Raw genomic sequence first — 16,814 nt, 5'->3', positions numbered from 1 at the left:
TATGAGACCCCTAAAGTGTGTCCTACAATGATTAATATGTTATGAGGGATCCTAATGTGTCATGTTGGGTCTTAATGGGTCATAAGAGGTTGTAATGAGTCCTAAGGGTTCCTATAACCACTTAGGACACACTAAAGCCCCTCATTCCAAATTAGGATTGATTAAGACACATTAGAACCTTGAAGTGTATCCTACAACAATTAGTGTGTTATAAGGGATCCTAATATGTAATAATGAGTATGAATGGGTTCCAAGTCAAGTCATAATGGGTCCTAAGGTTATTATGACCACTTAGGACCCATTAAAATCCCTTAGGAAATATTAAAATATATTAGTTCACATTAGAAAATATTAGTTTCCTACAATGATTAATGTGTTGTAAGTGTTGGTGTAAATAAGTATTTACTATTTACACTTAAATTTACTTAGGATAATGCATATTCATATTAGTTTTCATGTAGAAACCTAGGAGTTTGCATATTCATATGAGTTGTCTTGCAGGAAATATAGTAGTTTTCATTCCAATTGAGCACATGTTGTCTACTATATCTCTTTATGATATACATCTTTACATTCTAATCCTCTAATTTTTGCACGTATGTTCATGCACAATGGAGGATAATACACTCTTGGTAGACATGTGCTTAGTTTTTATGCTTATCTCTTGTATGAATCTTAGACATATTAGTTACCTTTATATACAAGGAACTTCTATGATGTATTCATCCAATTATCTAATTAATCCATTCTCATTCGATCATATCTTATTTCTCTTGTTTTATCTCTTGAGCTTCTAGATCTTGGAATTTCATTCTTTTCTTAGGAAGATTCTTACATGGTATCAAAGCTATACCAAATTTTTACATGGTATCAAAGCTATAGGACTTACATTACATAGCCATTAGTGAGATTTTTTTTGGTAGGTCAATATTGGAGCTTGCTAGTGCATATCAGATGTTGGTATCACATTCAAAAAGTCAAAAAAACCCCTAAATAGACTCTTGTTTCATCAAAATTAGACATCTAAGGTGAAATTTAGTGTCATTTTATTTTTGGATATGTGACAATGATGATTCAAGAAAAATAATTATGAACATTGTTTGTAATATTTATTCCTAATTTTTCTAAAAATCACAAATCTCAATTTTTGCAACTTCAAAGGATTCTTTTAGGCTCATATGGACACATATTCTTGTGCTATTTTTTTGAAAGTGCATGATTTTTTGTCTACCTTCTAGATCTGGTATTTGTTTAGAGTATTTTTGAGTGGACATAGTACTTTTAGCATTTGGTCATTTTTGGCCTATTTTGGCACTTGTAATTAATTAGATCCTTGAGGGGTCTTGTGTCTTATCTTGTTGAGTCATATACAACTTCATATATGATGGTTTAATCATCAAAATTAGAAGTCTACTTTGGCTCATTTTGACAAGTGGTCAATTGTACTTGCATTAAATATAAAGTGTCAAAGCATCTATGTTGGGGGATTCTTCTTTTTTTGCACTTTGGAGAGTGTATTAGTTTGTTTTTCATGAGATAAGCACATCATGGGTAATTTCATGGAATTGACAATCCATCTTGTAGTTATATTTTTTACTGGAGATAATTATGCATCATGGGCAAAGGGAATCATTACATATTGTAGATGGATTAAAATCTTACCTAATCTTTATGGACTTATTCCTAAGCCAAAGTCCAATTTCAAAATGTTAGCTTGGTGTGATAAGAATATGCATATAAGGAGAGTGATTACTTATAGCCTTAGTCCATCTTTCTTGTCTAAAGTTGATGTTAGCCATATTTTCCCTCCTACCAAAGTTTTAATTTTCCTATTAAGAATGGACAACGGTCATATCTATTCAAATATTCAAATAATTCAAATGAAATAAGGATATATTTAAAAACTTTGGCTTATCCCTTGTTTTCCTAAGTTTAAGCTTTTCATGCTTTATCCCCTTGGAGATTCAAGTCATGATCATGCGACTATCCTTCATCACCTAGTCATTGTAGTCTATGGCTTAGTTGTCAGGGGAGGTACGAATGTGTGACATAGTCTTTTTAGTGATCAACATGAATTTTTAGTTTAGAAGGCTAACATCTAGTTATGAGTGCTGACATGGTGATCTCTCTTTATCTCTTAGTCATAGGGTTATGATATTGACTCAAGGTTTAAGTTGTGATGTCATGACCCTTCCTCATTTGCATGATCATAGAGAGTTTAGTGTTAACCATGGTCAGAATGGAAAAATTGCAAATCACCTTGTGTACATGGTCACTAGGATCAGTGATGGGTTAAAGAGTTAAGTTGCAAAAAATTAATAACATGAAATGAGCATACCAGATGGTCATCATAGCTTTTCTAAAGTTATGGCTTGAAACACAATTAGTATTATGATCATGCATATCTTCCTGTTCACATAGTCACAATGAGTTAAAGATAATCCTAGGTTAAGGTTGCAAAGTTGTGGCATGGCACCATGTAGATGACTCTGATGATGTGGCAACACTAAATTGGTTAGAAATTTTCACATGGGTGGTAAACTATGGTTTTCCCTTGGTCAACTAATCTCCTGAGATCAATGCTTATCGCTATGTCTTTAAGAAAAAGTGTATGACAAAAATAGATAGTGAGATAGTGATAGTGCAACATGTATCTCAATAGGCCTAGGTGGAGAGTAGGGAATGGCAGTTAAGTCCATTTTTTCAAAGTCATGGGCATTTCATATTAAGTCAAGGTTCAAGCCATGACAACTTGAATGGTATGTTGGCAGTTTGAATTATAGTTCCACATGGTCAGAGGCATCTAATGCTAGTTTGGTATTAAGTTGTAATGGTGTGATAAAGTGAAGGTTCTAGTTTTGTAGTGTTGTAGATAAAAAAAATGTCAAAGCCCTCACCGTGGCGATGTTGTGAGATGCCATTTTTGTGTTATCGCCTAATTGCAAAAATTAGGAGAAGATGTTAAGGAAAAGTTGTGAAGCAGTGATACAATTTGTTCTTAGTTTTGCAAGGTAAAATGGTTAATGAAGATAAAGGGTTGTGAAACTAGGATCATGGGCAATCAAGGTCAAACATGAAATATAGAAGAGTGGTTAGGTGGCAGAATGATAGAGTATGATTTTTCCACATTGAAAAGCCTAAGGATTTAATCTAATTAACCCATGACATGGCTGACTTGGTGTGATGATAACAAAGGAAGAAACTCTTTAATGGTGTATCTAATCTTTTTGATTTCCTTCAATGACTTTCATCATTCCCCATACCTGATAAATGTGACGGGACACTCAATCACTACCTAGTGATCCATCTAATTAGGCAAGAAGATAATGGACACCATTTCTATATTCTCAAGGTTTTGTTTGATGAATATATAATTTTTCTACATTTGGATGTGTTCTCTGATTAGATTTTTCCTAGATTTGTAGTGATTGTTCTTTGCAATCTTGAATGTAGTTTTTGAGTTTTTCCTTAGGGTAGAAGCTATCTAAGTTATGCTTGCACTATAAAAGAAGATTTTTTAACCCTTCTAAGGATCAATATTTTCTCTGATTCTATAGCATTGTATGTCTATACTCTACTAATTTAATTTACATTGCCTCTAAGTTAAGATACTCCTCCTTTGTATTTGTTTCTTCTAATGATATACTGTACAATACCTTCTTGCCTTTGTGTTAATGTATTTTCTTCATTTCTAAACTATATGATTGTAGCTACTTGGCTTTTTGAATGATATAAAGTGAAGTCTCTTCCTTATAGCATTCTTTTGGTTTCTCATCTGTTAGAAATGCTTTAGAATAATTGAGAGGCAGGGGGGGTGAATCAAATATTCAAGGTCCAAATGTCCAATTAAAACTTTTTCATCAAATAAAGTGAGCCCATTAAACTGTTCATACATCCAAGCTTTAAACTTTCCTACTTAGCAAGTTACTATAAAATCAACATGCAAACACAATACATGAAAGATCAACACATAACACAGTGATTTATGTGGAAATCCAATTTTGAAAAACCACTAGTAACATGCTACTCAATTCTGACTCTTCTGAAGTGATGCCCTATGAAAGGCCTGCCCTGTTAAAGGCTACACCACACTATTAAATGTGACCTAGTTAAAGAATTTAACCACCTTGTTAAAATTGGGCTTGGTTAGAGGACTTTAGAATATTTACTTGGAATTTCATCCTATTAAAGGATTTACAAATGAATATTAAACCAACCTAAGTCCATAGGATTTTACCTTAGCTTGCACAATTTTTAGAGAGTAACAATCAGGGCTTTTGACCTGATACAACTCACAACTTAACTTGTAGATTTGAAATCTCTATTCAGCTCTTCACAATTTTCCTAGCTTTCAGTCGCTATAGCTCTGATAGCTTGTTCTCCATTCAAGCTTCATCTCCTTGAGTCTTCATGCTTGATGTACCAAGGCAATCTCCTCTATGACCACTTTTCAATGAAAAGTCTCTATGCTCTATTCTTCCTTCTTAATACCTTCTCCTTGGCATCCTTTAGCAACTTTGCATTTTGGCACCCCCACTACTCTTGCTCCTTGGCTTGTAACTCCTTAAATAGAAGTCTATAATTGCTTTTCCTACTTGATTCTTCCATCCTTTAATTTTAGTTTGAATCGATTAGGTAGGATTCATTGAATCTAACCCATATCTTGTTCCTTCTAGAAACATCATGAAGAATCCTCTTGAATTTACAGAAAAAATGGTTTACATAAAATTTTGTGTCACCAGCTCATCATCCTTATTCTCCATCTAGTTCAAAAAATTCAGGGTAAAAAAATTTGTTAGCTTAGATCTAACAAATCTTTGAATTTTAAAATAATGTAGTAGCTTGGCACTATTGAAATTATGGTGCTCAGCACATACTGTGTTACTCAACACCAACTATGTTTTATTGATGCTTGACATCTACTATGGATTCACTTAGCATCCACTAAGTTTTTCTGATGCTCAGCACCTATTACTTTGCTTAGCACTTGAACATGCTTGACCCCTTTTGTATCACTCAGTACACACTAGATTTTGCATTTTCTCGGCACGAACTAAAATTCTACTTAGCTTGAACTAGCTTGCTTGGCACTCACTAATGAACTTAGTTAAGCTTTGTAGACAACCTTGTTACAACTTATTCTTCTAGTGTTTCTAAGTGTGGCCAACCTTTGTATCTTCAATTATATTATCAATACATCATTTTACCATTGTCTTAACTAATCCATTATACTTCATTAAAAAACCATAACTCAACCTTTCCCCTTTTGGTACTTTTGTTATATCTTGTTGATTAAATCCTCTTCATCAATAAACTAAGTGATAGTACTTGGATATTATAAGCAATAATCATTCTAGAAAATAGTAGCTTTGACAATAGTGACAAAGAAATGATTGAAAACATTCTTCATCAACAATCTCCCTCTTTGATAATACTCTTTTTCAATCAGATTTCCAACAATCTTCCTCTTTAGCATTGATGGCAAACCAAACTGATCAACCAAGTTATCAAAATATTAACTAAGTTAAAATAGTAAATCAAATGCCAAAAGAAAATTTTTATTCAAAACTATTCATTTTATTAGCAACATAAACTAGCTTATGACTCCCTCTAAATTCTTTTGCTGATAAAGTATCTTCTCACTTTTTGTTCTACTATTCCTCTAATTAATTCTTGGCTTCATTTTTTTCTCCCTCTAAGTTGCTATTTCCTTTTGTTTGTTTTTTTCTATTCTAACTTTACATATCTGAACTTTCTTTGTTTTTTTTTTTTTTTTGTGTATTACCACTATTCACTTTGTTCTTGTGCTTGTCTTCTAACTCCCTCTTACATTATTTCTCCCTCTGCATGCATTGATCAACTACTTCTCCCTCTGTTCATTTGATCCTGTAGATTTGATTAGTTTCTTCTATTTCTCCCTCTTTGACAACAATGCCAAAGATACATTATCTCAGCATCTTAACATGCAAATATAGCATTTGCAGGTACTTAATTTCTCCCTCTGTCACTTTTCTTGTGACTGATCTAGAACTTTAGCACTTTGATTACTTTAGGCATGATCCTAAAGTAAATATCCTCTACATCAATTTGTAATATGCCAAAAATTAACTCATTTGATGTAGGGAAGCCTTGCTTTTTCTCAAGTAGCCTTGGCTAGGGGTATCACCCCTAACTTACCTCTAAGATACTCAAAATCATCTTTAGGTAGTTCTTTTGTAAAGATGCCAGTAATCTATTCCTTTGAGTTGACATATTCCATCCTTGCTTGTCTTCCACCAATTCTCTTACATAGTGATACTTAATTGCAATATGAGTTGTTTTGGCATGCATCACAAGATTCTTTGATATGTTGATGGCACTTTTTTTATCACAATAGAGTAGCATAGGTTTAGTTACCTCTTCCTTCATACCTTGCAACAAATGTTTGATCCATAAAATATTGGTGTAGTTGATAGCAGTAGCAACATACTCAACTTCTGTTGTGGAATGTGAGGTACAACTTTACTTTTTTCTAGTCCAAGTAATCAATCTTTTGCCTAAGAAAAGTGCTCCTCCACTAGTGCTATTTCTATCATCAATATTAGCTCCCTATTCTACATCAATGCAGGCTTTCAACTCAGACTTTTCACTCCTCTTGTAGTATAAGCCAAAGTCATCTCTTCTTTTTAGATACCTTAGTATTCTCTTTACTACCATCAGATTATTTTCTCTTAGGTTAATAGAAAATCTTGCCACTATTCCAATAGCTAATGTAATTTCTAGTCTACTATGTACAACATATTGTAACTTTCCAATCATTGATCTATACATTGTCTAATTTACTTCAACTGACTCATTATTCTTGGATAACTTACTTCCTATTACCATTGGTGTACTTACTAGATTTGAGTCTTCTAATCCAAATTTCTTGAACATCTCCTTGATATATTTTAATTGGGTCACAAATATGCCATGCTTTAGTTGATGTACTTGAAATATAACAAAGAATTTGATTTCTCCAAACATTGACATCTCAAACTCATGTTTCATTTGGTCAACAAAATCTTTGCATAGGGCATCTTTTTCTCCAAATATTATATCATTAACAAAGATTTTAGATATCAAAATATCTTTACCTTTTTTTGCCTTGATGTATAGGTTTTTGTTTTCATTTATTCTCTCAAATCCTATCTTCAAAAGGTATTTATGTAGTCTCTCCTACTATGATTTAGGTGCTTGCTTCAAACCATAGAGTGCTTTGTGCAGCTTGCAAACCATATCCTTGTTGTTGACATCAATAAACCCCTCTAGTTGTTCTATGTAGACTTCCTCTTCCAGTATACCATTCAAAAAAGAAAACTTTGCATCGATTTGGTAGAGTTTGAAATCTTTGTAAGCATCATATGCAAGTAGTGTTCTTACTCCTTCCATTCTTGCAATAGGGGGAAATGTTTCCCCATAGTCCAGTCCTTCTTCCTGTGCATAGGCTTTGTAGACTAGTCTAGCCTTGTTTCTTGTGATCTCACCATTCTCATCAAGCTTGTTTTTAAAGATCCATTTGGTACCAATTATATTCTTATCAGTTGGTCTAGGAACTAGGGTCCAGGTTTTATTCTTCTCAATCTAATCTATCTCCTCTTCCATAGCTTTATGCCAATTATCATCTTGCAGTGCATCTTTCACTATTTTGGGTTCAATCTTGCTCAATAGATATTCCTTAGTTTGTTCCTTGTCATTGGTCTTGCTTCCTTATCTGCAATATTTGTTTAGTAGGGTGATGTCTTCTCACATACCTAGATATTCTTGGTTATGTCCTTCTTTCCATATTTGGTCCTTCAACTTTAGAGTCACTTTTCACATCACTATCTGGTGTTTCAATATCTCTTCTATGTGTACTAATTTTAGAATCAGAATGTGCATTATCTTCATTTTACAACTCAGCTTCTAAATGTAGCTTGGCATTCACTAGTTGTGACTCAGCTGATATTGAAATTTGTTGTTGATTCTCAACTTGGTTGGAAGCTTCATCTTCAGTAGACATTCCTTCATAGAAGTATACAAAAGATCTATAATCCTCTAGTTTCTTGGATTCATCAACTTGAACTTTTGCATGCTCATCAAAATTTACATTTGCACTCTCCAAAATTTTGTTAGTGTTAGTATTCAAACACTCATATGCTTTTCTTCTAGTGGAGTACCTAAGGAATACTCCTTCATCAATCTTTACAATAAACTTTCCATTTCTAGAGTCTTTAAGAATATAGCATTTACAACCAAATACTTTGAAATGTTTTACATTAGGTGAGTGGCCATACCATAGTTTAAAAGGTGTTGCATTTGTACCTTTCTTGACTTGTACTCAATTCAAGGTGTACACAATAGTACTTACAACTTCTCTCTAGTACTTTAGAGAAACATTTTTCTCCATCATTAATGTTCTAGCACAATCTACATTGATCTATTCCTTCTCTCTACAATCCCATTCTGAGGTGGAGTTCCTAGTGCTGATGTTTGTCTCTTGATTCCTTTGTCATTGCAGAATATCTCAAATTCCTTCGATGTAAATTCTCCTCCTCTATTTGATCTTAGGCACTTCAAAATCTTTCTTGTTTCCTTCTCAACTCTAGCCAAATACCACTTAAACATTTGAAATGCATCAGATTTTTGCTTTAAGAACATGGCAGTCATCATCCTAGAATAGTCATCCACAAATAGCATTATGTATCTATCTCCTTGGTAGCTTTGTACTTCTATTGGGCCACATAAGTTAGTATGTACTAAATCTAGTACTTCTTTGGAAGTGTAGACTTTACTTTTGAATCTTGAATTGGTCATCTTTCCTGGTTGACATTGTTTGCACATTGTGTTTTTCAAATTTTTCAGCTTTGGAAAACCTCTGAATTTCTTCTTTTTGTTGATGCTAATTAGATTGTCAAAGTTAACATGACATAACCTTTTGTGCCATAACCAAACATCATCAATTTTTACAATAAGATAGGTTGCATCTTCCATATCTAGATAAAATAGATTACTCCTAGTCTGTTCACCTTTTCCTATCAGATTTCCATCAGTGTCATAGATTTTGGTAGTTTTGTTTCCAAATTCTACTTTGGAACCTACATTGCCTAATTGTGATACACTCAACAAATTCTAGTTCAATCCTTCAACATAGTATGCATTATCACATGAAATTTTCTCTATAAGTTTAATAGAACCTTTTCCTTTGATTTGACATGAAGCATCATTTCCAAATCTAACACTATTTTCATCATACTGAGTAAAGGTAATAAACTTACTTTTATCTCTTGTTATGTGATGTGAGCATCCACTGTCTATGATCCATTTTTCATTCTTGTTCACACAAGTTACCAGTGTTGTTATTTCATCTTCATCTAACTCATCCTTCATGGATACATAGACTACCTCATCATCATTATCATTAGAATCTTCTTCTTCAACAATGCAGCACTTTTTTCGTTTCTCTTTGTAATCTCTGTCATCATCTTCTCTTCTATTCTTGTTCTTATTACCTTCTATTTAATTCTTCTTTTGTGTACATATTTCTACAATATGTCTCGCTTCATTACAATTAAAAAATAAATTGGAATCTTACCTTTGAATTTACCTTTACCTCTGTGAAATCTTCTAGCCAGTATTGCTTCCAATTGTTCCACATCTTCTTCATTTGTGCTACTATCACTAGATGCATACTTTACCTTTTTCTTCTTCTTCTTTGATTTCACTTCCTCATTATCTTTTAATGATATCTTTGCCTTGAAAGAAGATTCAAGATTCTTAGGTCTGTAGTTATCAAAATTGGACAATTCAAATGCAATGAGTCTTCCTACTATCACTTCAAAAGTTAGTCAGTTTCTTGGTAAACATCTTAATTCTTGGATTGTTGAAACTCTAATAGAATAGATAGGGAGTAGGGTTCTTAAGTATTTTTTTTTAATAGTGTCATCTTCCAAATGACCTCCCAAACTTCTTATTGCACTTACCACTTCTTTCATTCTGGAGGCATATTGAGTAGCATTCTCACCTTCCTCCATTTTCATGTCATCAAACTTTCCTTTGAGGCTTTCTCTTTTTTCTCTTTAAACATTTTGATCTCCTCCATATATATCAATCAAAGCTCTCCACATCTTGAATGTAGAGTCACATCCCTTGATGTCATTAGATTCAGCATGGTTGAGGGTAGAGGAAATCTCCAACATTGCCTGATTATGCTCCTTTTTCTTCATATCTTTTGTAGTAGGTATAGCTGGATCAACATGTTCTACTTCAATTGAGGTTTGAGCATGGTCACTTATTGATCCAATGTGTAGCTTCATCAACCCTTTCCATGTAGTGAAGTTGTCTCTGTTAAGCTTGGAAACTTCTCTCTTGGACATCTTGATCTTCTTGCTTCTAGTACTTTTAAACTAAATCAACAGATGGTTCTAATACCAATTGTTAGAAATGATTTAGAATAACTAGGGCGGGGGGGGGGGGGGAGTGAATCAATTATTCAAGGTCCAAATGTCCAATTAAAACTTTTTCATCAAGTAAAGTGAGCCCATTAAATTATTCATACATCCAAGCTTTAAACTTTTCTACTTAGCAAGTTACTATAAAATCAGCATGCAAACATAACACATGAAAGATCAACACATAACACGGTGATTTACATAGAAACCCAATTTGGAAAAAATCACTAGTAACATGCTACTAAATTCCCACTCTTCTAAAGTGATGCCCTATGAAAAGCCTACCCTATAAAAGGCTACAACACAATGTTAAATGTGACTTGGTTAAAGGATTTAATCACCTTGTTAGAAGTGGGCCTAGTTAGAGGACTTTAGAAAATTCACTTGGAATGTCACCCTGTTAAAGGATTTACAAATGGCTATTAAACAAACCTAAGTCCATAGGATTTTACCCTAGCTTGCACAATTGTTAGAGAGTAACAACAAGAGCTTTTGACTTGATACAACTCACAAATTAACTTGCAAATTTTAGATCTCTATTCAACTCTTCACAATTTGCCTGCTTTTAGTCTCTACAGCTTTGACAGATTGTTCTCCTTTCAAGTTTCATCTCCTTGAGTCTTCATGCTTGATGTACCAATGCAATCTCATCTATGTCCACTTATCAAAGCAAACTCTTTGTGCTCTATTCTTCATCCTTAATACCTTCTCCTTGATTCCTTCAACAACTTCACATTTTTTCACCCCCGCTACTCTTGCTTCTTGGCCTATAACTCCTACAATAGAAGTCTGGAATTGCTTTTCCCACTCGATTCTTCCCTCCTTTAATTTCAGTTCGAATAGATTAAGTAGGATTCATTGAATCTAACCCATATCTTGTTCCTCCTAGAAACATCATGAAGAATCCTCTTGAATTCACTCAAAAAATGGTTAACATAAAATTCTATGCCACCAACTCATCATCCTTATCCTCAATCTGGTTCACAAAATTCAAGGTAATAAACTTTGTTAGCTTAGATCTAGTGAATCTTTGACTTTTCAAATAGTGTAGTAGCTCGACACTATTGAAATTATGGTGCTTTGCACATACTGTGTTACTCAACACCAACTATGTTTTACTAATACTTAGCACCTAATATGGATTCACTCAGCATCCACTAAGTTTTTGTGATGCTCAACACCTATTACTTTTCTCGGCACCTAAACATGCTCAGCTCCTTTTATATCACTTGACACACACTAGATTTTGTATTTTCTAAGCACTAACTAAAAATCTACTCTGCTCAAACTAGCTTGCTTGGCACTCACTAATGAACTTAGTTAAGCATTGCAGACAACCTTGTTACAAATTATTCTTCCATGTTTCCAAGTGTGGCCAACCTCTATATCTTTAAGTATATTATCAATACATCATTTTACCATTGTCTTAATTGATCCATTCTACTTCATTACAAACCATAACTCAACCTTTCCCCTTTTGGTACTTTTTTTACATATTATTGATTAAATCCTATTAGACAATCAACTAAGTGATAGTACTTGAGTCTTATAAGCAATTATCATTCCAAAAAATGGTAGGTTTGACATCAGCGAAAAAAAAATGATTGAAAACATTCTTCATCAACAATCTCCCTCTTTGATAATACTCTTTTTCAATCAAATTTTTGACACGATCTACATATGGTTGTTGGATTAAGAAAGGATTGAATTTATATACTTTGAGGTTATATTGATCAACAATGCATTCTTGGGTAGAGATAAGGTTGAACATAATATTTGGTGTATCATCTGCTCTTAGATTAGATTAGGTAGTTTGATTTCATGCATTCCTTCTCTATTTTCCTCTCAAGAAATAGTTAGGTGTATCTTGATAGTAAGGAAGTTGGCCTTCTCTGAAGATTCAATCTCAAGTTGAAAAGTCCCACACTTTCAAGATTGTTTCCATGTTACAAGAGGTGACCTTTAGGTAAGGGTTTAGGTGAGGGTGCAATATTCTGTGTCAATAGTTGATAGCAAGCTAGAAGGTAGTAAGTGCCTATTGGCTTATTATTTGGGAACACTTTGGAGATCCTGTGTTCCTCCATTACTAGAAGATCTAGTTGTAGATTGTTTCCTTCCACTTCATTATGTAGATAACATACCCTATGGTGAGCATACCTTATGGAAGATTCAAATTTTTTATGATATTGAGAGTCTTGATAATCCAAAGACTCCAATTGCAACTACTAATATTGTATCTATTTTTTCTCTTTATGATTCTTGTATTGACATAGCCATGGATTCAAGTGATCCAATACAACAAAATATTCCTTGTCTTCTAGACTCAATTCCATCAGATGACTACTTGGCACACATTTCTAGTTTGTTTGTGGATGACTACTTGGCACACTTAGGATTTTGCATATTCATATGAGTTGTCATGTAGGCAAAATAGTAGTTTGCTTTCCAATTGAGCACATTTTGTCTACTACGTTCCTTTATGATATACATCTTTACATTCTTATCCTATCATTGTTGCACGCATATTTATGCACAATGGAGCATAATCCACTCTTGGTGGACATGTGCTTAGTTGTTATGCTTATCTCTTGTATGAATATTAGACATATCAGTTGCCTTTATATGCAAGGAGCTTATATGATGTATTCATCTAATTATCTAATTAATCCATTTTCATTTGATCATATCTTGTCTCTCTTGTGTTATCTCCTGAGCTTCTAGATCTTGAAATTTTATTCTTACCTTAGGAAGATTGGGTCCTAAGAGCTCCTAATGTGCCCTAAAGAAACTTGATAGATACTAATATGTCTCCTAAAGAGTCATAATGGGCCCAAGGACCACCAATGACCTATTATGACCCCATATGATACATTACAACAATTTATAAACCTAAAATGCACCCTACAATTATTAGTGTGTTCTCTCTCTAGCCCTCTCTCTCCATCCCTTTATTTTATTCTTTTTATCTCCATAAATATACCCTTTGTATCACCTAATATAGCTAGTGTAAAAGGAAAGCTAATCTAATAAGAGCATTCACACAATTAAACAAGTTAACACTTAAGATAGGACCAAAGTTATCACCACAAAATGAAGAAAACCAAGAATGGAAGGCTCCTTATGGTATAACACATGATGAAGTGGATGTGTCCTTGATGGGAGGGGATGTATTCTCAGATCCTCAAGCTTCCAAAGGATGTGGGTTTTCACCATGTGTGTGTGTGTATGGATGAGGGTTTCAACAATGGAGGTATAGAGGGATTTCAGCATTATGATGGTATTTTGGTAGTTTTTAGGCTCTCAAAATAGCATTATAACTTTGCATGAAAGGTGGATGATCTTTGTAAAGGGAGAGGGTTTCATTTATAGGCCAAGGGGTATTGAAATGGATGGCTAGGATGCAAGGATGGTGAGGGAGGTTTAAGATGCATTCAAAGGGGAGCACATGGATTGTGCTTCTTTGGGGCCAATAGGAGAGTGACACTTGTCACAAGGAGCATGAGTGTGAGAGTATAGGATAAGGTTTGGTCAAGGGAGTAATGAGGGAGGTTGAGTATGTAAGAGGGGTGTAAGAGTCATAAATGTTGGAGGGTGAGGGTGAGGATGAGTTTGTTGACTTTAACTTGGGTTAGCAAGTCTTAACCCTTGTTGAAAGTTGTGCACATGTTTAGGAGGGGGATTAGGATTAGCTTAGGAAGGGGGTTAGGGGGAAAGTGGTTTAGCTTTGATGGGATGGGTTAATTAGGAGGCTAAGTGAGGTTAGTATGGGTGAATAGGTTAGATTAGTGATAAAGGTAGGTTTTAGAGATGTTTTAGGGGTTTAGATATTTTATTAAATGATTTATTTAATAAAATGGGGATATGGGATTAAATTAAATAGATTTGAGAATTTATTTCATTTAATAGAGGAATAGAGATTTAATTGATAAATTGATTTTGGGTTATTATTTGATTTTATCAATTGGACTATTGTTAATTAAATTAATTAATTAACTAGGGGATGACAATTAATTAATTAAATAATAAATATTTAATCAGTACTATCCTAAGAGATGACTAAATAAGATTACCTAATGATGTAATCAGATTTAGGTGTCTACTCACATCCTAATTTTCAGCTCTGTCTCCCTCAACATAGTTAAATATACATACAATTAACAAACTAACAACAAAATATAATCAATATAATGAGTAATGATCCTTACATGATAATGTAAAAGTGAAGGGCTTAAGGTTACAATCAATATTCCACTAAGAATCATGTTCACAATAATGTGTTGCTTCCCAAAATTTAACCAAGTCCAAAATTTCATAAAAACCCTCAAAATCCATAATTTTTCTTATATCCTATGAAGTTAAAACCACTCTCAAAAATTGTGAAAGAGTATACATAAAATGTAGCTTACACTTAAATATTACATTTTCTATATGATCCTAGTGTTGAAATTGGTCTAGCAAGGTCTAATTGATTTTACTTTCAAATTTAGAAGGGATTTTTACATGTAAATGCATTTATTTAAGAATTTTAAATAGTGTACATGCACTAAAGTGCAATCACACTATAGGGTTATCTCACTATGTTTTGAATTTCTTGAGCCTATAAATTGGGCTATCCAACCCATAGTGTGATTGTGCTATATTGCAATCTCTTTATGTCTCAAATTGGAAAAAAGAAAAGTGACATTTTATTAATACCACATATTTATGTAATTACCCATCATTAATATTATTCTTACCATCAAGAGTAATTGAACCTCTTCTTTTGATAAAACAAGGAGTATTGTCTCCAAATCTAAAAATACCACCATTATACTCGTCAAACTTCATAAATTTATTCACATTACCTGTCTTCTTCTCTATTAAGGTAGTATGGCTCAATATTCAATTATAGGATTTTCATCTTTTACTAACAATAAAAATAATTTTAAAGATAACCCATACCCAAAAACTAATCTTAATACTAACCATAGCTGTAATGTAAGATCATTCACATAAAACCACTCCTAATGTTAAACCATAACCCTTCCATTTTTGATAGGTAAAATGGTAAACATAATTATTATACTAACCCTAAACATTGTTGTGATGTGGAGCCTAGTCAGATTCAATGGTTAATTTTTCCCACTTTATTTGGTTTAGTTCGCCACCATTTTACTACAAGGGTTTGGGAGCAATGCCCCTAAGACAGGGTCAAGGGCTAAAGATTGAGAAGTTTAATGCATAGAACTTTCAATTATGGAAAATTAAAATGGAGGACTATCTTTACTAGAAGGATTTATAGTTGCCATTGGAAGGAAAATCCAAGAATCTAATAGGTATAACAAATGAGAACTAGAATATTTTGGACAAAAAGGTACTTGGGAAGTATTCATTCATGCCTGGCATAATCGATGGTGTTTACTATTACTAAATTGGAGAAGAGTAAAGAGATGATGCAAACCCTAGTAAGGTTGTATGAAAATCCCTCTGCTTCAAACAAGGTATTTCTCAAGAAGTGTTTATTTAATATGAAGATGGCATAAGGTTGAGCTATTGAAGATGATTTAAATGAGTTTAATATGGTCCTAAAAAATTATCTTTTCTAAATGTTAATTTTGATGAATAAATTAGGGCTCTCTTAATTTTGTGTTATTTAACTAAAAACTAGAATGGCTTGGTAATGGCTATGAGTACTTATGTTCCTCGATCTAGTAACCTAAAATTTGATGATATGTTTGGTGCTATTCTTAGTAAGGAAATTTATTGGAAGACCTTAGGTGGATCTACATCAAGAAGTGTTTTAAATGCACAAAGAAGAGGTAGAATGAATGAGAGACAAAGCAATTCTAGAAATCATGGGAAATCAAGTGGAAAATTAGAGTGAAAGCGGTCTCAATCTAGAAGACTAAGAGAGTGCTTGTATTGTGAGAAACTAGAGCATAACAAGAAATACTATTGGACTCAAAAGAAAAATGAAGGAGACAAACAAGAAGGGAACAAAGAGACAAATGTGGTAAGTAAAAAATCTGAAGAGGATGCCTTTTTTCTTTAGAAAGTATTGGTGATTCATAGGTTTTAGATTCAAGATTATTGGAAAGGTTATTTTATGCTACTCCCCATAAAGGTTATTTTCTTGATTAAATGTCCAAAATTATTTTGGGCTTGTTTATTTGGAGGATAGTGAACCTTCTAGATTGTTGGAAAGGGAAAAAAATAAGATTAAGTTGTAGATTGGGAATCATTGGCTACTAGAAGAGGTTAGACATGTTCCAAGGTTGAGTAGAAATTTAATTTCAATAGGGCAACTAGGTGATGAGGGTTGCATAGTTACTTTAGATGATAAAAATTGGAAGGTTTCAAAAGGTGTGAAAGTAGGCACCTTATATC

This window comes from Cupressus sempervirens, chromosome 9, assembly GCF_028749045.1.
Source record: "Cupressus sempervirens isolate cs-2001-9-10 chromosome 9, ASM2874904v1, whole genome shotgun sequence".
NCBI lineage: Eukaryota > Viridiplantae > Streptophyta > Pinopsida > Cupressales > Cupressaceae > Cupressus > Cupressus sempervirens.
The sequence above is the reverse complement of the archived record's forward strand: the minus strand, read 5'-3'. Positions refer to the sequence as shown.